The following is a 21,456-nucleotide window of genomic DNA, read 5'->3' on the forward strand; positions in this document are numbered from 1 at the left end:
CCAGTGCTGAGTAAAAAAATGGTTTTATCTCACCAAATCAGTCGCTTTTTGTTCTCTCTTATCAGGAGCTTTCATTTGTACACAGGGGAAAGGGAAATGTATACTATCCTACCCCGGTCGTGCCCCTGTGTTGCTCCCGCCCTGACAAGGGCAGTCCCCAAGTCAGGCTCAATAATTGTACCCACCATACAAAAGGTAAACTTCCCTACGCGTTTCCTCTCCCATCAGGGAGACTCATCAGGGGAAAAAAATATAGATATAATTTGTGGGATATTCTATTTTTTGAAGTTAGAGCCCCTCCGTCGGGAGGTGGTTCCTATATGTCCAGTGCACCTGATTTTGGGTATGGACTATGGTAAGGTGAGACGACGAATGGAAGTGAATCCCCTTAAATAGATTCCTGTTCATATGGATAATTGTTGGGCGTCCTACCTCATTTCCGTTAGACACATGGTGTGTATGCTGTTATGATCCTTAGTGGTTGAGGATCACAAATTACTCCAGCTAAGTAACATACATAGGACAAGCTCTAGGGAGGTGGCAAACTGGACTGACCGCAAATCTGAACCTATCCAAACACACTAGAAGTAGCCGGTGAACGTGCCTAAAAAATACTAGACGTCTCGAGCCAGCCTGAGGAACTAACTACCCCTAGAGAGAAAGAAAGACCTCTCTTGCCTCCAGAGAAATAATCCCCAAAGAAATAGAAGCCCCCAACATATAATAACGGTGAGGTAAGAGGAAGGCACATACACAGGGGTGAAAACAGATTTAGCAAATGAGGCCCACTAATACTAGATAGCAGAAAATAGTAAAGGGGTCTGTGCGGTCAGTAAAAAACCCTTACAAAATATCCACACTGAGATTTCAAAAACCCCCGCACCAACTAACGGTGTGGGGGGGGGAGAAACTCAGTCCCCTAGAGCAACCAGCAAGCGAGGAAATCACATTTTAGCGAGCTGGACTAAAAACATAATAAATGCTGATAATCAAAAAATGATCAAACAAAAACTTAGCTTGTCTTGGAGAGACTGGGAGCAAGGTAGTCACAAGGAATCTGAAGAGCACTGAATACATTGAGAGCAGGCAAGGAACTGAGTATCCAGGTGGACTAAATAGGAAACCCAACCAAGGATAACGAACCAGCTGATGCTGCCAACCTGCAGAAAGACAACACTACACAGTACCGCTTGTGACCACTAGAGGGAGCCCAAAAACAGAGTTCACAGCAGTATGCGCATCGACGCCATTGTTTAGCACTATAGATTGCATGCCGCCATTCTCTTTGTGTATACACTGCCGGTATCCGATTCACCTTTCTATTGCGCATGTCCGGTCAAAATCAGACACAAGAGGCCGTCAGAACACATTTCCGGTTCAGGCCCCCATGTTACTTGCTACTGCGCATGCGGCGCTTTAGAAGTCGATATACGCCTACCTTCTGGTGGCGTCACAGTATCCCAAACAGCGGCGCCTCAGTAGCAAGTGCACCATTGTTACCCGCTACTGCGCATGCGGCGCTTTAGAAGCCGATACACGCCTACCTTCTGGTGGCGTCACAGCATCCCAAGCAGCGGCGCCTCAGGAGCAAGTGCACGCCTACCTTTTGGTGACGTCACAGCATCCCAGGCAGCGGTGCTTCAGGAGCCGGTGCACGTCTATCCTATGGTGGCGTCACAGTATCTAACGCAGCAGCGCTTCAGGAGCCAGTGTACGCCTACCATTCGGTGGCGTCACAGTATATCAAATAGCCACCAGGTTTTTAAATATATATATCCCTGACGGCACTGAAGCTTTTGAAATTTAATATTGATACACCTTCCTTTATTAGACTGAGCTGGCTGGTTAGTTAGTTTATAATATCATTTGCCACCCACATATATTAACCAGATCAGTATATATTTGGATACGGATACATCATATTATCACAGCTAAAATAAAAAGGATATACCTTATTATAATGGACCGGCTGGCTAATTAGCTTCTGCTATCCTTTTCAACCCACCCATATTCACAGGATTAATGTATAATTCAATACAGATACATAATGCTTTCATAACAAAAATAATAATAAAGAGCATATTGGCTACTACAGAAGAATTATTCTCATAGCCATAAGGGGAATAAACAAAACCGTCCTGATGTAAACGTCCACAAAACACAATTCTCAGTAATAGGCCTCAAAACATAAGGGCCCGAGAAACAGATGAATAAAATACAGCAGTGGCTAGTATTATATTATGAGATCCTAATAGACAATGTAATATACATTCCGTTTTTTGGCCGAATATTCCTGGGAGGCAGAACCTAGGCTCCAACATATCGATTATACAGCAGTAAAACCCCCATTATCACTAGGTTCATTTGAATTTATTTCACAAAAAACAACTGTAGCTTAATTGTTCATTTAGGCCAAGAGGATGGCAAGTATTGAGGCGAAATATCCACCTCGATTCCCTTTGGAGCAAGATCTTATCAAAGTCCCCACCTCTCCTTGGTGGTTTGACTTTCTCAATGCCCATAAATTGTATGGTCTTGAGATCTCCATTGTGTACTCCATTAACATGTCTTGCTACAGGTGTCTCTCTCTCGTTCCGGATGTCACCTAGATGTTCTCCTATCCTCCTTCTGAACTCTCTCACAGTTTTGCCTATATATGCCTTCCCGCATCTACACATGATGCGGTAGACTACACCCTTAGTTTTACAATTAATGAAGTCCTTAATTTCAAAGGACTAATTAGTGCTGTCAAAATTCTTTCCCACACTATGTACTCACAAGCGATACATCCACCACAGCGGTAGCATCCCTTGGTTTTAGTTGGTAACCAGGTTTCTTTTCCCGCCGGTGTGACAAAGTGGCTATGGACCAGGCGATTTCCTATTGTCCGACTTTTTCTGTAGGTGATATGTGATCTGTCACCCACAAGTTCTTTTATATCCTCATCCATCTGGAGAATACTCCAGTATTTCTGAATCACTTCCCTCACCATTTGAGCTCCATTATCAAAGGTACAGATTAGTCGGGCTTTCCCCTCCGTGTTCTCGACTTTCCTTCTAGGTACCAAAAGTCCCCTCCTCTCCTGTTTGTTTGCATGTTTAAACGCCTCCCTGAGTATAGAATCGGGGTAACCCTTCATAAGGAATCTTTGACGTAGATCGTCTGCCTTATTTTTAAAATCCTTTATGTCCGAGCAATTCCTTTTTAACCTCAGATACTGACCCTTGGGTATACCCTTTTTCAGGGAGTAAGGGTGATGACTCTCCCATTTCAATAAAGAATTAGTTGAAGTAGGTTTACGAAAGATGGTTGTTTCCAAAGCATCCCCATTTTTAGATTTTGTTATTAAGACATCAAGGAATGCTAACTGTCTAGGGTCAATCTCATGTGTAAACCTCAAACCAATCTCGTTGTTGTTCAGTAAGTTAATAAAATCCTGAAATTCAGCCACAGTGCCCCGCCACAAGATAAAAACATCATCTATGAACCTGACCCAGAGTTCAATTTTACTGGTCAGGTACATAGATTTCTCAGGGAATACGATGGTGTCCTCCCACCAGCCCAGGAACAGGTTGGCATAACTTGGCGCACAGGGATTCCCCATGGCCGTGCCCCTGAGCTGGCGGAGGACCTTACCATCGAAAGTAAAAAAGTTGTTGTGCAACACAAACTCTAGGAGGGAGATTACCAACTGATTGTGAGGGACACACTGGCGGCCCCTTGTAGCCAAGAAGTGTTTAACGCCTCTGATCCCAAAATTATGTGGGATAGACGAATAAAGTGCCTCAATGTCAATACTGGCCAGGAATACTTCTGGTTCCACATTAATGTTGTCAAGTTTACTTAGAAGATCAGCCGTATCCCTGACATATGACGGCAAAGAGCTCACAAAAGGTCTTAATATCTCATCGAGGTATGTACCCACATTATGGCTTATACTCCCAATACCCGATACGATGGGTCTGCCCTTAAGGGGACAGACCCCCTTATGTAATTTTGGGAGTGCATAAAAAGTCGCCGCCACCAGATGTTTGGGGAGGAGATAATCATATTCCTCCTGGCTAATCAGTCCATATCCCTTGGCTCCATCAAGTATGATTTTCAATTCATTTTTTGTCTTTTCTGCTGGGTTACACGAAACTCGGCCATAGGTTTTTAAGTCATTTAATAAAGAGAAAAACATCTCTCTATAGTCATCGACATTCATTATAACTATGTTTCCCCCTTTATCAGAGGGTTTTACTACTATAGATGTGTCCCTCTCTAGATTATGGAGTGCATCCACCTGTTCCTTCGTTAAGTTATGTCTGGTATGTGTCCCCTCCTTTTTCTTAATCTCATCAGTTGTTAGGTTAAGGAACACATCTATAGCAGAAACATCGCCACCAATTGGCGGCATTTTGGTACTGGTTTTTTTCAAGGATGTAAAAGGACCCTGGCCAGTTAGTGAAGATGGGGGTTGATCCAGGTTAGCCAGGAGCTGTACCTCCTGAAGCATATAAACTGGAATATTTAAACCCGCACAAGTCTTTTTATTTTGTTGTTTAAAAAACTTGTGCCATCTAAGTTTTCTGACAAATAAATTTATATCCTTGATACAATCAAAGGTCGAAAAATCAGTAGTAGGGATGAATGACAACCCCTTACTCAATACCGTCATCTCTAAATCACTGATTGTTCTATCAGAGAGATTAACCACTTGTAGTTCTAATCCTTGTTGAAGGGATTTCTGCTCCTTAGGGAATATGTGTTGTCTAAAAAACCGGGCCTGGTGTATGAATGAAAGTTACCTCCCCTTGAATAACCTCTACTTTTGCCCCTCTGTCGACTACGTATTGGTCTTTGTCTGGTCTCCGTATCTGAAATGTCGGTTTCTGTTGAGGATAAGTCAGTTTCTCTTTCTCCTCTTTCTATACGATCTCCCAAGACCTGATAGATTTTATTCTCCTTAAAGTCTTGGAGATCTCTTAAATACTGTTTATGCTTTCTTTCTTTTAATTTATACTGAAATTTTTCAATAGAATTCTGTAGTTGTGTTTCTTTAACACTGAAATCACTTTCTCCTTTAAATTTTGTTACTACTTCTATCTGTTCTTTCAGTCTAGTATTTAGTTTCTCAAAGTTGTTTTTTTCCTCTGTAACCAACAAATTCATGAATCTCAGAGAGCTACTTGTTGCCTCCTTCTCCCAACAGCTTAATAGTTGTGGATTACGGCACCAAGGTGCTGGTAATAGGGTAATACGCAGTCCCCTAGGGACTATGTTATTTTTTATGTATGTTTCTAAACTCTGGATTTCCCACCAGGAGCTCGTGTGTTCTTTATATAACTTATTTAGATCTTTGAACGCTGCTGTATATGTTGGGGTGTATTTTTTCTGAGCAAATGTTTTTTCAGAGAAAATCTCTCTGGCCTCATTAAGCCATAAGTCAGTGTCAGGTCCTGCCGACAAGAAACCGGCCATAACGGAAACACACTTATAATGCTGAAAGCAAAACCCAAAAGTTCTGGGGTATATCAAGTGCAGATACCCCAAAGACTCCTTTAAATATAATCAAATTAGCCAAGGGAATCTTCTATATATATAAATAAAACATAACCTTTAATGGTAACAATATAAAACCGTTTCATGGACGATAAATGTGATAAAGTGCAAACAGTGCTCAAAATACCAGTGCTGAGTAAAAAAATGGTTTTATCTCACCAAATCAGTCGCTTTTTGTTCTCTCTTATCAGGAGCTTTCATTTGTACACAGGGGAAAGGGAAATGTATACTATCCTACCCCGGTCGTGCCCCTGTGTTGCTCCCACCCTGACAAGGGCAGTCCCCAAGTCAGGCTCAATAATTGTACCCACCATACAAAAGGTAAACTTCCCTACGCGTTTCCTCTCCCATCAGGGAGACTCATCAGGGGAAAAAATATAGATATAATTTGTGGGATATTCTATTTTTTGAAGTTAGAGCCCCTCCGTCGGGAGGTGGTTCCTATATGTCAAGTGCACCTGATTTTGGGTATGGACTATGGTAAGGTGAGACGACGAACGGAAGTGAATCCCCTTAAATAGATTCCTGCTCATATGGTTAATTGTTGGGCGTCCTACCTCATTTCCGTTAGACACATGGTGTGTATGCGCATCGACGCCATTGTTTAGCACTATAGATTGCATGCCGCCATTCTTTTTGTGTATACACTGCCGGTATCCGATTCACCTTTCTATTGCGCATGTCCGGTCAAAATCAGACACAAGAGGCCGTCAGAACACATTTCCGGTTCAGGCCCCCATGTTACTTGCTACTGCGCATGCGGCGCTTTAGAAGTCGATATACGCCTACCTTCTGGTGGCGTCACAGTATCCCAAACAGCGGCGCCTCAGTAGCAAGTGCACCATTGTTACCCGCTACTGCGCATGCGGCGCTTTAGAAGCCGATACACGCCTACCTTCTGGTGGCGTCACAGCATCCCAAGCAGCGGCGCCTCAGGAGCAAGTGCACGCCTACCTTTTGGTGATGTCACAGCATCCCAGGCAGCGGTGCTTCAGGAGCTGGTGCACGTCTATCCTATGGTGGCGTCACAGTATCTAACGCAGCAGCGCTTCAGGAGCCAGTGTACGCCTACCATTCGGTGGCGTCACAGTATATCAAATAGCCACCAGGTTTTTAAATATATATATATCCCTGACGGCACTGAAGCTTTTGAAATTTAATATTGATACACCTTCCTTTATTAGACTGAGCTGGCTGGTTAGTTAGTTTATAATATCATTTGCCACCCACATATATTAACCAGATCAGTATATATTTGGATAAGGATACATCATATTATCACAGCTAAAATAAAAAGGATATACCTTATTATAATGGACCGGCTGGCTAATTAGCTTCTGCTATCCTTTTCAAACCACCCATATTCACAGGATTAATGTATAATTCAATACAGATACATAATGCTTTCATAACAAAAATAATAATAAAGAGCATATTGGCTACTACAGAAGAATTATTCTCATAGCCATAAGGGGAATAAACAAAACCGTCCTGACGTAAACGTCCACAAAACACAATTCTCAGTAATAGGCCTCAAAACATAAGGGCCCGAGAAACAGATGAATAAAATACAGCAGTGGCTAGTATTATATTATAAGATCCTAATAGACAATGTAATATACATTCCGTTTTTTGGCCGAATATTCCTGGGAGGCAGAACCTAGACTCCAACATATCGATTATACAGGAGTAAAACCCCCATTATCACTAGGTTCATTTGAATTTATTTCACAAAAAACAACTGTAGCTTAATTGTTCATTTAGGCCAAGAGGATGGCAAGCACGGCCATGGGGAATCCCTGTGCGCCAAGTTACGCCAACCTGTTCCTGGGCTGGTGGGAGGACACCATCGTATTCCCTGAGAAATCTATGTACCTGACCAGTAAAATTGAACTCTGGGTCAGGTTCATAGATGATGTTTTTATCTTGTGGCGGGGCACTGTGGCTGAATTTCAGGATTTTATTAACTTACTGAACAACAACGAGATTGGTTTGAGGTTTACACATGAGATTGACCCTAGACAGTTAGCATTCCTTGATGTCTTAATAACAAAATCTAAAAATGGGGATGCTTTGGAAACAACCATCTTTCATAAACCTACTTCAACTAATTCTTTATTGAAATGGGAGAGTCATCACCCTTACTCCCTGAAAAAGGGTATACCCAAGGGTCAGTATCTGAGGTTAAAAAGGAATTGCTCGGACATAAAGGATTTTAAAAATAAGGCAGACGATCTACGCCAAAGATTCCTTATGAAGGGTTACCCCGATTCTATACTCAGGGAGGCGTTTAAACATGCAAACAAACAGGAGAGGAGGGGACTTTTGGTACCTAGAAGGAAAGTCGAGAACACGGAGGGGAAAGCCCGACTAATCTGTACCTTTGATAATGGAGCTCAAATGGTGAGGGAAGTGATTCAGAAATACTGGAGTATTCTCCAGATGGATGAGGATATAAAAGAACTTGTGGGTGACAGATCACATATCACCTACAGAAAAAGTCGGACAATAGGAAATCGCCTGGTCCATAGCCACTTTGTCACACCGGCGGGAAAAGAAACCTGGTTACCAACTAAAACCAAGGGATGCTACCGCTGTGGTGGATGTATCGCTTGTGAGTACATAAGTGTGGGAAAGAATTTTGACAGCACTAATGAGTCCTTTGAAATTAAGGACTTCATTAATTGTAAAACTAAGGGTGTAGTCTACCGCATCATGTGTAGATGCGGGAAGGCATATATAGGCAAAACTGTGAGAGAGTTCAGAAGGAGGATAGGAGAACATCTAGGTGACATCCGGAACGAGAGAGAGACACCTGTAGCAAGACATGTTAATGGAGTACACAATGGAGATCTCAAGACCATACAATTTATGGGCATTGAGAAAGTCAAACCACCAAGGAGAGGTGGGGACTTTGATAAGATCTTGCTCCAAAGGGAATCGAGGTGGATATTTCGCCTCAATACTTGCCATCCTCTTGGCCTAAATGAACAATTAAGCTACAGTTGTTTTTTGTGAAATAAATTCAAATGAACCTAGTGATAATGGGGGTTTTCCTGCTGTATAATCGATATGTTGGAGTCTAGGTTCTGCCTCCCAGGAATATTCGGCCAAAAAACGGAATGTATATTACATTGTCTATTAGGATCTTATAATATAATACTAGCCACTGCTGTATTTTATTCATCTGTTTCTCGGGCCCTTATGTTTTGAGGCCTATTACTGAGAATTGTGTTTTGTGGACGTTTACGTCAGGACGGTTTTGTTTATTCCCCTTATGGCTATGAGAATAATTCTTCTGTAGTAGCCAATATGCTCTTTATTATTATTTTTGTTATGAAAGCATTATGTATCTGTATTGAATTATACATTAATCCTGTGAATATGGGTGGGTTGAAAAGGATAGCAGAAGCTAATTAGCCAGCCGGTCCATTATAATAAGGTATATCCTTTTTATTTTAGCTGTGATAATATGATGTATCCGTATCCAAATATATACTGATCTGGTTAATATATGTGGGTGGCAAATGATATTATAAACTAACTAACCAGCCAGCTCAGTCTAATAAAGGAAGGTGTATCAATATTAAATTTCAAAAGCTTCAGTGCCGTCAGGGATATATATATATTTAAAAACCTGGTGGCTATTTGATATACTGTGACGCCACCGAATGGTAGGCGTACACTGGCTCCTGAAGCGCTGCTGCGTTAGATACTGTGACGCCACCATAGGATAGACGTGCACCAGCTCCTGAAGCACCGCTGCCTGGGATGCTGTGACGTCACCAAAAGGTAGGCGTGCACTTGCTCCTGAGGCGCCGCTGCTTGGGATGCTGTGACGCCACCAGAAGGTAGGCGTGTATCGGCTTCTAAAGCGCCGCATGCGCAGTAGCGGGTAACAATGGTGCACTTGCTACTGAGGCGCCGCGGTTTGGGATACTGTGACGCCACCAGAAGGTAGGCGTATATCGACTTCTAAAGCGCCGCATGCGCAGTAGCAAGTAACATGGGGGCCTGAACCGGAAATGTGTTCTGACGGCCTCTTGTGTCTGATTTTGACCGGACATGCGCAATAGAAAGGTGAATCGGATACCGGCAGTGTATACACAAAAAGAATGGCGGCATGCAATCTATAGTGCTAAACAATGGCGTCGATGCGCATACACACCATGTGTCTAACGGAAATGAGGTAGGACGCCCAACAATTAACCATATGAGCAGGAATCTATTTAAGGGGATTCACTTCCGTTCGTCGTCTCACCTTACCATAGTCCATACCCAAAATCAGGTGCACTGGACATATAGGAACCACCTCCCGACGGAGGGGCTCTAACTTCAAAAAATAGAATATCCCACAAATTATATCTATATTTTTTTCCCCTGATGAGTCTCCCTGATGGGAGAGGAAACGTGTCAGCAGTTACTGCCCAGATTTTCCAGCTAACAGTAAAGCTGGTAAGTCTTACTATAGCTGCTTGAGGTCTAAAACGGAAAATGCTCCCCCTAGTGGTCAATATATATATTTGTAAGAAAATATATAATATTTTTCATATAGAAATGTTTGCAAACAGTGCAAACATTGCATTAATACATTTTATTTACTATTTTAAGCTTAATTTCACAAAAAAACAAACTACAAGAAAACTGGTGGCACCTTCCCTTTAAGCCCCAAGCTCTGATCCTTTTTGTACTACTCCCAGACATGTGAGCAGGTTTCGTGACATCTTCGTTTATTCTATATACTGCACCTGGCATTGTATCTTAATGTATCTGAATGTCTTCTAAATCATATACAGATATTTTGTTTTCCCCATGTCATTATGCCAGAGTCTGAATAACTATATGGATACTTTTTGTAGCCGATCATTTAGACATAGCGCTTATCTTTAATGTGAGTTTTGTCACAGGATCTCTAGCTCCTTTGATGGCTGTGAAACATAGCACCTTCCAATTTTCCCTCTATCCATAAGTCAGCGTTGCTATATTATTGTTGATGTCATACCATTCATGCAGTGTATTGTTGTGCATTTGTGTTCATGTCCGGCGGTTTGACCCTATTATGGGGATGTACAGTATATCTGTTTTTAAATGTTTTTAACTTTTGGGTGTTTTGTGGCCTTCAATAAACTTTATTATTGTGTATATTTTGGTGGTCCTGGGTCATAGCATATCTTCTCTTTCTTGCTTACTGTCTCTTACATAGCGCATTCTCATTATTGTTATTCACAGTGCCCTTTCGTTAGATATAAAATGACGGCTGATGGAGCAGCCGGTGACCAGAAGACCAGTCCATCAGCTCCTCCATTAGAAAAGAAGCTTTACCATGCTCCATCAGCTGTCATTGCGTTATATATCTAACAAGAATGGACGGTATGTAATAAAGAACAGGGCGTTATAAATAACAAAAATAACGAGAGCTACTCTTACAGCCAGGATCCTATTTCAGGTACATTACCATATACCTCCGCCATACCTGATCTAGTGACTACTATGTACCCATTATTCTAGACATATTGAGACTACATTTTTATATATCTGGGTAATTTTAAGTGTTACATATGTGGCACCCCAGTAGTTCGGGTACCACAGTGGTGCTGCCTTCCTCTCGGGGAGGGTAGTGCCATGCCTGGAGACAAGTGGCAGGTAAGCTGTACACACAACACATTCTAACTCTAGGCCAGAAGGGGGAGCTCAAAACCCTGTTTTAGAGGAACTTCCCTTAATAATGATCCTGGTCTGGAGGAGGAGTTAGTTCAGTCTGTGTGAGACAAGAGACAGGAAAGGAGCTAAGAGGAGTCATTAGGAGCTCAAGGAGGCGGCGATTGGACCTCCTGTGAGCCAGAGTGCAGTTAGAGCCTGGAGTCACCGTGTCAGAGACCCCAAGAGAACAGCTCAAGTGGCCTAACGTGAAGGTACTGTCCCAGGACAGGAGAGAGAAAGGGGTACCTTGCCAGCAAACTACAGGTAGCAAGAGACAAGAAAACCAGTGCACAGTGGAAGGCTCCCAACCTGACCTGCCAAGGGGATTTCTACTTGTTTTCGGGCTGCTTGGACTCCTTCTGCACCTGTTGCCGGTACCCTGGACTGAGACTGACTACTACTTTAGTAAACCAGGTAAAGACTGCAACCCCGTGTCCTCCATTATTTACCGGCAACCCACCATCCTTACCATGCACCTTGGGAGCCCTGGGGACCCCGCTTCACCTGTGGGAAGCATCACCATCTTGCTGCAACATCACCCCAGAGGACCCTTTAAGCAGCATCGGTCCCCTCTGACCGAGAACCACAGGATGCGTCAGGAATCGACTTTATTCCAAAATACCCCTTAAAGACCTTTCCCCTTTAAGATTGAGTGCCCAGGGCCACGGACCAGGTCGCAGCCACCGTGACATCCTCTTTAAGTGTGACTGGACCCAGTACTGAGTATCCCCATTGCCCTGGTGGGTGACTCAAACTTGGCGTCATGAACAGGATTGCGTGCCCTGGCATCGCCAGGTACTGTGTGCCAGAGACTGTGACAGTTTATTTGGAAGCTGCCATTGCTGTGCCACGTGGGGAAGAAAGGGCGTACCTTCATGGGCGGAGCAATCCAAAAGAGCACAAGGAGGATGAGGGTGCCGTGCAGCGCTGTGAGGAAAGCAAGAAGTGAAGATGCCGTGCAGCAACACCACAAGTGAGAACATTGAAAAGTGCTGGACGGAGGACCGGGAGAAGCGCCCGACCATGCAGAGGAGGAACCGCTACAGACTCCAGTGGCAAGACGTCAGCCCTGCAAGGTTAGCAAGGGGGAAGGGGACATGTCTGCCCCGGGAGAATTGGCGGTGGCAGCCGCAGGCCCCATGATGCCCCGGACCCCACGGTGGACGCGGCCATGGGTCCAGTAATGCCACCAGGCCCTGCAGTACGTGCAGCTCCTACAAGCCGGCCGGACCCTGCTGCAGTAACCACTCCCATAGTGCCGCTATTCATGCCCTATATACCAGGAGCGACCTGGTTTCCACAATATTTTGGGGAGTCCCATACGTTAAGTGACTTTAAAGGGAACATGTCACCCCCCTCAGGCGTTTGTAACTAAAAGAGCCACCTTGTGCAGCACAAATGCTGCATTCTGAATTTTGAAACCGTCCTGTTGTACCTGGATGAAGTCATCATCTTCTCAAGACATATGAAGACCACCTGAAACACCTGGCCGAGGTGTCTAACTTTGGCCTGAAGGTAAAGCCATCTAAGTGTCACCTGTTAAAACCCAAAGTGCAGTACCTGGGCCATGTGGTAAACTCTGAAGGAGTAGCACCAGACCCTGACAAGGTCACTGTGATCAAGGACTGGCTGAAGCCCAGCAACATCCACGAAGTCCGGCAGTTCCTCGGATTGGTAGGCTACTACCGAAGGTTCATTAAAGACTTCACTAAGATAGCTGCGCCCCTGCAAGACCTGTTGGTGGGCCAAACCAAGAGCAAGAGCACTCCGTTTGTGTGGAACAACAGGCTGGAAGGATCCTTCACTCAGTTGAAGTTGGCTCTCATGGGAGATGAGGTACTGGCCTACCCTGACTATGACCAACCATTTGTGCTGTACACGGACACCAGCAACGTGGGATTGGGAGCAGTGTTGTCCTAGGTGCAGAAAGGCAAAGAAAGAGTAATTGCCTATGCCAGCAGGAAGCTTCGTCCCACGGAAAGGAACCCCAAAAACTACAGTTCCTTGAAGCTGGAGTTCCTCGCCATAGTCTGGGCACTAACAGAGTGCTTCAAACACACCTGCAGACAGCAAAACTAGGTGCATTGCAGCAGCGATGGATGGCCCGGTTGTCCAACTATGAATTCACCATCAAGTACCAATGTCAATATCAATGTGAGGAACAAGCGCAATAACAAGTAAGAAGCCACGCTGAACCCATTGTCCCACCGTGGATGGGCAGAGACTCAAGATAGTGACCCAGCGGTCCATCTGGTCAAAGAGCTGCTGACGCAAGCAGATTCACACCCTGGTCCAGATGCTCCAGAAGAGACTCAACAGCTGTGGAAGGATAAGGGCAAATTTTTTATCTACGACGGTAAGCTGTGCCGGAGGGATGTCGGCCCACACACTCACAAGCTGGTCTGGCAGGTGGTAGTCCCAAGACAAGATGCACCAATGGTCTTGGAAGTGTACCACGATGGAGCAGGACACTTCTGATGGAAGAAGTTAGAGATCCTACTCCGTGGAAGGTTCTATTGGATTGGCATGAGAAAAGCCATTGAGAAGTGGTGCCAAGAGTGTGGCCCATGCAACCTGCGCAGAAGGGACCGTGACAGCCAGAGGGCTCCCCTACAGCCCATAGTCACCAAACAGCCACTTGAATTGTTCGCTCTGGATCATTTGAAGCTAACTTCAAGCCGGTCAGGCTATATCTATGCTCTGACCATTGTAAACCATTACTCCAGATTCCTGGTAGCCGTGCCTGTTAAAGGGAACCTGTCACCCCCCAGGCGTTTGTAACTAAAAGAGCCATCTTGTGTAGCACTAATGCTGCATTCTGACAAGGTGGCTCTTTTAGTTATTGTTCGTTGCCCTGCAGAAATAATCGCTTTTGAATTTTGTCCCTCATACCATTAAATCGTCCGGGGGGCAGGTCTTTCCCCCCTCATCCAGACACAACACAGCCATCACTCTGCGAGAAGGGCGCCACCTCCTTGGCGTTATTCAGTTGTCCAGGCGCCTGCACGGTCATATTCTGCCTTGGGCATGCGCAGTTCGCGCTTCCCGACCATTGACATCACTTAATGTCTTGTTTACTGCGCCTGCGTGCAGGCACGGCCCGAGATCCCGCGCGTGCAACGCCTGGGGGGGTGACAGCTTCCCTTTAAGGACCAGACAGTGAAGACGGCAACCAAAGCCTTCCAACAACACTTTTGTCGACTACACGGATACCCTGATAAGGTACTCTCTGACCAAGGACCAGCCTTTGAAGCGGAAGTGTCCAGTAGTTCTGCAGCCTGTACGGATGTAAGAAGATAAGAACAAAACCGTACCACCCACAAACAAATGGTTTGTGTGAAAAGATGAACCAAGTGGTAATCGACTTACTACAAAACCTTGCCTTTGGAAGAGAGAAACTTATGCCAGAGAAGTTGCCAGACTTGGTAGATCTGTACAATCACATCCCAGTGAATTCCACCAACTGCATTCCAGCATATCTGATGAGAGGAAGATCTAGCAAATTACCTATTGATCTTGAAATGGGAGTCCTCACACCAGAAGCAACATTACCAGATACGGATTGGGATACTGAGCGACAACAGAAATACCACCAAGTATAAGAATGTGTAGAAAGAAGCTTGTCTCAGGCAAGACAAAAACAAGAGATAAACTACAATCAAGTGCCCCTTCAATTCCTTTGTCACTAGGCGAACAAGTGCTAAAGCGAAAAAGAAGAATGCACAAACTCGATGACCAGTGGGAAGCAGAACCATATACCATCTTACCATAAAACTTTGACAATACTAAAGTGTGTCTTATAAGCAAAGATGGAGGAGAAACCTCAACTGCGGTATCAAGGGATCATCTTAAAATATACCCTGACAAACTGAGAGACAAGGAAAAAGATCCAGGTACTTCTCAACCTATGGAAGAAGAGGAAAAGAGAATCCATACTGTTGTTGGAGATTTTCCCCAGTCTTGGACTCAAGTACATTAAGCCATAGGGGTGCCTGTCTTGACTTTTCCCCTATTGGAAATACCAGAACAAAATATGATCCAAAACCATCCTGAACCAGAAGAGACTCTACAACAGCGGGCTCAAGCAACAGACGTCACACCAGCAGTGGAACCAGAGAGTCCACCCCCTGCTATCGGTGGATCTGTCATGCCCACAGTGAGTAGAAGTAGTCCCAGAAGTCTAGTGTACCTGTGATACGTAGACTCACCAGAAGTGTAGCCGTAAGAGAGTGCACTACACCAGTGGTAGCGAGAACAGTGAATCCCGTTAGGTCACTATCAATCCCTGTACTGCGTAGGTCAACCCGTAGTATCAGAGGTCAAATACCAGCTTGTTACAGGGACTAGTAAAATGTCAATAATTGCTGTTACCTTTGTAAAAATGTTTGCTTATGTTTATTATAGGTTTAAAATGAACAATAGTGAATTACCCCAAAAATGTCACTGTACATATTTGGCACCCTCAGGGTGCAACCTGATTCTACCCACTTTGCCGGCGTGGGTAGGGCCTTGTTTCTTCACAGACCTGAAGCAGAAAACCATCTGGTGTGTCTGAACACCGGGTCTGGATATGCCTTGAAGAGTGCACAAAGACTACATTGGGGGTTTATGATGGGTCCCTCTCATCGGTACTGTTAATTATGAACAAGGACATCCTGGAATAAGACCAGTTGTATTCTGTAAATATGTTTGCAATGTTAAAACCAAAAGTGCCTCCTGTAAGGGAAGAAAGAGTTTATACCTGTTCAAATGTATTTCAAAATGTTTTGCACTAATTAACCTGTATGTTTATGTTTCTTTTCCCAGTCCGGGAGTACTGGATTTAACAGGGGGAATGTGGCACCCCAAGAGTTCAGGTACCACAGTGGTGCTGCCTTCCTCTTGGGGAGGCTAGTGCCATGCCTGGAAACAAGTGGGATCCCTTTGGCAGGTAAGCTGTACACACAACACATTCTAACTCCAGGCCAGAAGGGGGAGCTCAAAACCCTGTTTTAGGGGAACTTCCCTTAATAAAGATCCTTGTCTGGAGGAGGAGTTAGTTCAGTCTGTGTGAGACAAGAGACAGGAAAAGAAGGTAAGAGAAGTGATTAGGAGCTCTAGGAGGCGGCGATTGGACCTCCTGTGAGCCAGAGTGCAGAAACCGGGTACCGGAAGCCCGTGATTGTGGATAACTGCAAGGTCCACAATAGAACTGGAGGGTATAGGACTATATGTAAATTGCCCATACTAAACCTGATGTACAGCTACAGTTAGAGCCTGAGTCACCGTGTCAGAGACCCCAAGAGAACAGCTCAAGTGGCCTACCATGCAGGTACTGTCCCAGAAAAGGAGAGAGAAGGGGGTACCTTGCCAGCAAACTACAGGTAGCAAGAGACCAGAAAACCAGCACATAGTGGAAGGCTCCCAACCTGACCTGCCAAGGGGATTTCTACTTGTTTTCGGGCTGCCTGGACTCCTTCTGCACCTGTTGCCGGTACCCTGGACTGAGACTGACTACTACTTCAGTAAACCAGGTAAAGACTGCAACCCTGTGTCCTCCGTTATTTACCGGCAACCCACCATCCTTACCATACACCTTGGGAGCCCTGGGGACCCCGCTTCACCTGTGGAAAGCGTCACCATCTTGCTGCAACATCACCCCAGAGGACCCCTTTAAGCAGCATCAGTCCCCTCTGACCGAGAACCACAGGTGGCGTCACAAATAGACTTTATTCCAAAATACCCCTTAAAGACCTTTCCCCTTTAATTGAGTGTCCAGGGCCACGGACCGGGTCGCAGCCACCGTGACATCCCCTGTAAGTGCGACCAGACCCAGTACCGAGTGTCCCCATTGCCCTGGTGGGCGACTCACATACTGTATATGCAATCTGTGTTTTTTCACTCCAGCATGTGGTTAAGTTGTTATATGGCTTATAGTTATACATGCATGAAACAGGTCCCTCTGTATATACTTTATTATATCCTGTTCTTATGATGTCCATTAAGTGTGGTGCATGTTCTTCTGCAATCCCACTGCACTCCAACGGGTGTTCTAAAAAAGGTTACCTATATTGCCACTACAGTATGCTTGGTGTATATTTTTTATCGATCTACTCACTCTTTGACCATGAATTGGATTTTCTTTGTCATTTTTTGTGTTTTTATGCGGCAGAGAACCATTGGTTTCCCTTAGGCATCAGGGCTCGGATATGACTGCTGCCTTTGTACCCCCTTTTATCATCAACTCTTATTCCAAATATAAAGTACTTAAATAATACATACGTTTTTAATTTACACGCATAAAACTAGAAGTTTCCTCATCCAGGTACTGTAGAAAGAGAGCCCCTTTAAGGAAGGCTTATTCTAATATTCCTATATTATGACAAAAATCTTCATGATGGGAAAATACCCAGCAGTAAAAATAATGGTTAGCATTATTACACATCGACAATCTATTTCTACTGTTCTCCTGCATCGCTTGTTAATTAATATCTGCAGTGGTGAAGATTGTGGGACCAGAACTGGAGGGGTTAAGATCGTTGTTTATTTTGGTTACATTAATGGGAACCATTTGTGAATTACAAGAGAAAATTCCACATCTGTAGGGAAAACAAGACAGAAAGTGTAAGGGTTCCAAGCCAGGAATGTGCAGAGCCTTTGTGATTCATGATTTGGCAGTGGTGGATAAGTGAGAGAAGCACATCTGGCTATTTCCTATGAACACAAGTTTCTCCAATAAACACAAAGCAAAAGAGAACAATGCTCTCATTTGGGACATGGGGGAAAATCAATACTGGTGCATAGGAAAAAGGAGCATAGTTTGTAATGGCAGATGCTGTTTTCATGTCACTGCTTTTACTTCCTAAAATGAGCGGTGGGCTGCTTTGATTGGATTACTTGCTCCCTGTCCCTTTGCAGCATTCTGTAGCATCTCCCTTCTTAGTAACATAGTTATTAAGGTTGAAGGAAGACTTGAAGTCCATCTAGTTCAACCTATAGCCTAACCTAAAAAAAAAAAAATTCCTTCCCGACTCCACATACGGCAATCACACTAGTTCCCTGGATCAACTCCCTATCAAGGAATCTAGTGTATATACCCTGTAACATTATACTTTTCAAGAAAGGCATTCAGTCCCCTCTTAAATTTTAGTAATGAATCACTCATTACAACATCATATGGCAGAGTTCCATAGTCTCACTGCTCTTACAGTAAAGAATCCGCGTCTGTTATTAAGCTTAAACCTTCTTTCCTCCAGATGTAGAGGATGCCCCCTTGTCCCTTGCTCAGGTCTATGATTAAAAAGATCATCAGAAAGGTCTTTGTACTGTCCCCTCATATATTTATACATTAACATAAGATCACCCCTTAGCCTTCGTTTTTCCAAACTAAATAGCCCCAAGTGTAATAACCCATCTTGGTATTGCAGACCCCCCAGTCCCCTAATAACCTTGGTCGCTCTTCTCTGCACCCACTCTAGTTCAGCTATGTCTTTCTTATACACCGGAGACCAGAACTAGTGACTTGTATAGAGGTAAAATTATGTTCTCCTCATGAGCATCTATGCCTCTTTTAATGCATCCCATTATTTTATTTGCCTTTGTAGCAGCTGCCTGACACTGGCCACTAAATGTGAGTTTGTCATCCACCCATACACCCAGGTCTTTTTCATTGACGGTTTTTCCCAGTGTTTTACAATTAAGCACATAGTTATACTGTACATCTTATTACTTCTACCCAAGTGCATGACCTTACATTTATCCCCATTAAAGCTCATTTGCCATTTATCAGCCCAGGCTTCTAGTTTACATAAATCATCCTGTAATATAAAATTGTCCTCCACTGTATTGATTACCCTGCAGAGTTTAGTGTCATCTGCAAATATTGAAATTCTACTCTGTATGCCCCCTACAAGGTCATTAATAAATATGTTAAAAAGAAGAGGGCCCAATACTGACCCCTGTGGTACCCCACTGCTAACCGCGACCCAGTCCGAGTGTGCTCCATTAATAACCACCCTTTGTTTCCTATCCCTGAGCCAGCTCTTAACCCACTTACACATATTTTCCCCTATCCCCATTATTCTCATTTTATGTATTAACCTTTTGTGTGGCACTGTATCAAAAGCTTTTGAAAAGTCCATATACACTACATCTACTGGGTTCCCTTGGTCCAGTCCGGAATTTACCTCTTAATAGAAATTGATCAAATTACTCTGACAGGAACGGTCCCTAGTAAACCCTTGCTGATATTGGGTCATGAGGTTATTCTTCTTCAGATACTCCAGTATAGCATCACTTAGAATACCCTCCAGGATTTTACCCACAGTAGAGGTTAAGCTTACTGGCCTATAATTTCCGAGTTCAGTTTTTGTCCCCTTTTTGAATATTGGCACCACATTTGCTATTCGCCAGTAAGTTGTACTTACATTTTCACTTGTGTGTTCAGTTTCTTTCATCAGGATGGTTCCTCATGACTGGTCATTCATCTACATGGCGACTATAGGATACATATACCATATTCTCTGGACCTATTATTATGATGTCCAAATATCTTGATAGACATACGGACAGGTTTTGTCTTCATTGGACAAGCTTTTTTACTGGTTAAAACCCATAAGTATGCACAGGGTGGTTTAGGTCCCCAAAGTACAATCCATGGTGTATTTGTGTGGCAAGTTGTAGGCAGCTGCTCGAATCGTCTCTGTCAGAGACTGTCGGATACCTTTAAGAAAAGACTGGAGAAGTCTTCACAGCTTCTGTGTTCTCTCTTCTCAGATACCTGGCACTCAGTGTGCAATGTGGAACAGTGGCAGAAATCTTAACTTATTGCAAGATTTCTTTGAAGCTGATAGCAGAAGGCTACTTCTGGGGCTAATGAGACCCATTACAGCCTTAAAGGGAACCTGTCACCCCTCAGGGCGTTTTTAAGTAAAAGAGCCACCTTCACCAACATTAAGGCTGCATTCTGTGAAGGTGGCTCTTATGTTTATCATCCCTAGGAATGCTGAAATAATCACTTTTATAAATATCATGCCATACCTCTATTGAGTCCTGGAGGTACTATTCAAAAGTTTAGGGTCACTTACAAATTTCCTTATTTTTGAATGAAAAGCACAGTTTTTTCCAGTGAAGCTAACATTAAATGATTCAGAAATACTCTCTATACATTATTAATGTGGTAAATAACTATTCTAGCTGCAAACGTCTGGTTTGTTATGCAATATTTTTATAGGTGTATAGAGGCCCATTTCCAACAACCATCACTCCAGTGTTCTTATGGCACTTTGTGTTTGCCAACTGTGTAAGAAGGCTAATGGATAATTAGAATACCCTTGAAAACCCTTGTGCAAGTATGTTAGCACAGCTGAAAACAGTTTGGCTGATTAGAGAACCTATAAACCTGACCTCCCTTTGAGCTAGTTGAGAATCTGGAGCATTACATTTGTTGGTTGCATTAAACTCTCAAAATGGTCAGAAAAAAAGAACTTTTATGTGAAACTCGACAGTCTATTCTTGTTCTTAGAAATGAAGGCTATTCCATGCAAGAAATTGCCCAGAAACTGAAGATTTCCTACAACGGTATGTACTACTCCCTACAGAGGAGAGCACAAACAGGCTCTAACCAGAGTAGAAAGAGAAGTGAGATTCCCGCTGCACAACTGAGCAACAAGACAAGTACATTAGAGTCTGTAGTTTGAGAAATCAATGCTTCACAGGTCCTCAACTGCCTCATTAAATAGTACACGCAAAATGCCAGTGTCAACGTTTACAGTGAAGAGGCGACTCCGGGATGCTGGCCTTCAGGGCAGAGTGGCAAAGAAAAAGCCATATTTGAGACTGGTTAATAAAAGGAAAAGATTAATATGGGCAAAAGAACACAGACATTGGGCAGAGGAAGATTGGAAAAAAGTATTATGGACAGACGAATCCAAGTTTGAGGTGTTTGGATCACACAGAAGAACCTTTGTGAGACGCAGAACAACTGAAAAGATGCTGGAAGAGTGCCTGACGCCATCTGTCATGGTGGAGGTAATGTGATGGTCTGGGGTTGCTTTGGTGCTGGTAAAGAGGGAGATTTGTACAAGGTAATAGGGATTTTGAATGAGGAAGGCTATCACTCCATTTTGCAACGCCATGACATACCCTGTGGACAGCGCTTGATTGGACCCAATTTCATCCTACAACAGGACAATGACAAAAACCACACCTCCAAATTATGCAAGAACTATTTAG

The 21,456-nt window shown here is 43.8% G+C and overlaps 1 protein-coding gene across 3 annotated transcripts in view; it reads right to left on the bottom strand.

Moving 5' to 3' along the window:
- The window catches only part of LOC143770113 (L-threonine ammonia-lyase-like), a 441,011-nt gene that overhangs the window by 42,456 nt on the left and 377,099 nt on the right, over window positions 1-21,456 (bottom strand). The window lies entirely within an intron of this gene.

This window comes from Ranitomeya variabilis, chromosome 4, assembly GCF_051348905.1.
Source record: "Ranitomeya variabilis isolate aRanVar5 chromosome 4, aRanVar5.hap1, whole genome shotgun sequence".
Taxonomy (NCBI): domain Eukaryota; kingdom Metazoa; phylum Chordata; class Amphibia; order Anura; family Dendrobatidae; genus Ranitomeya; species Ranitomeya variabilis.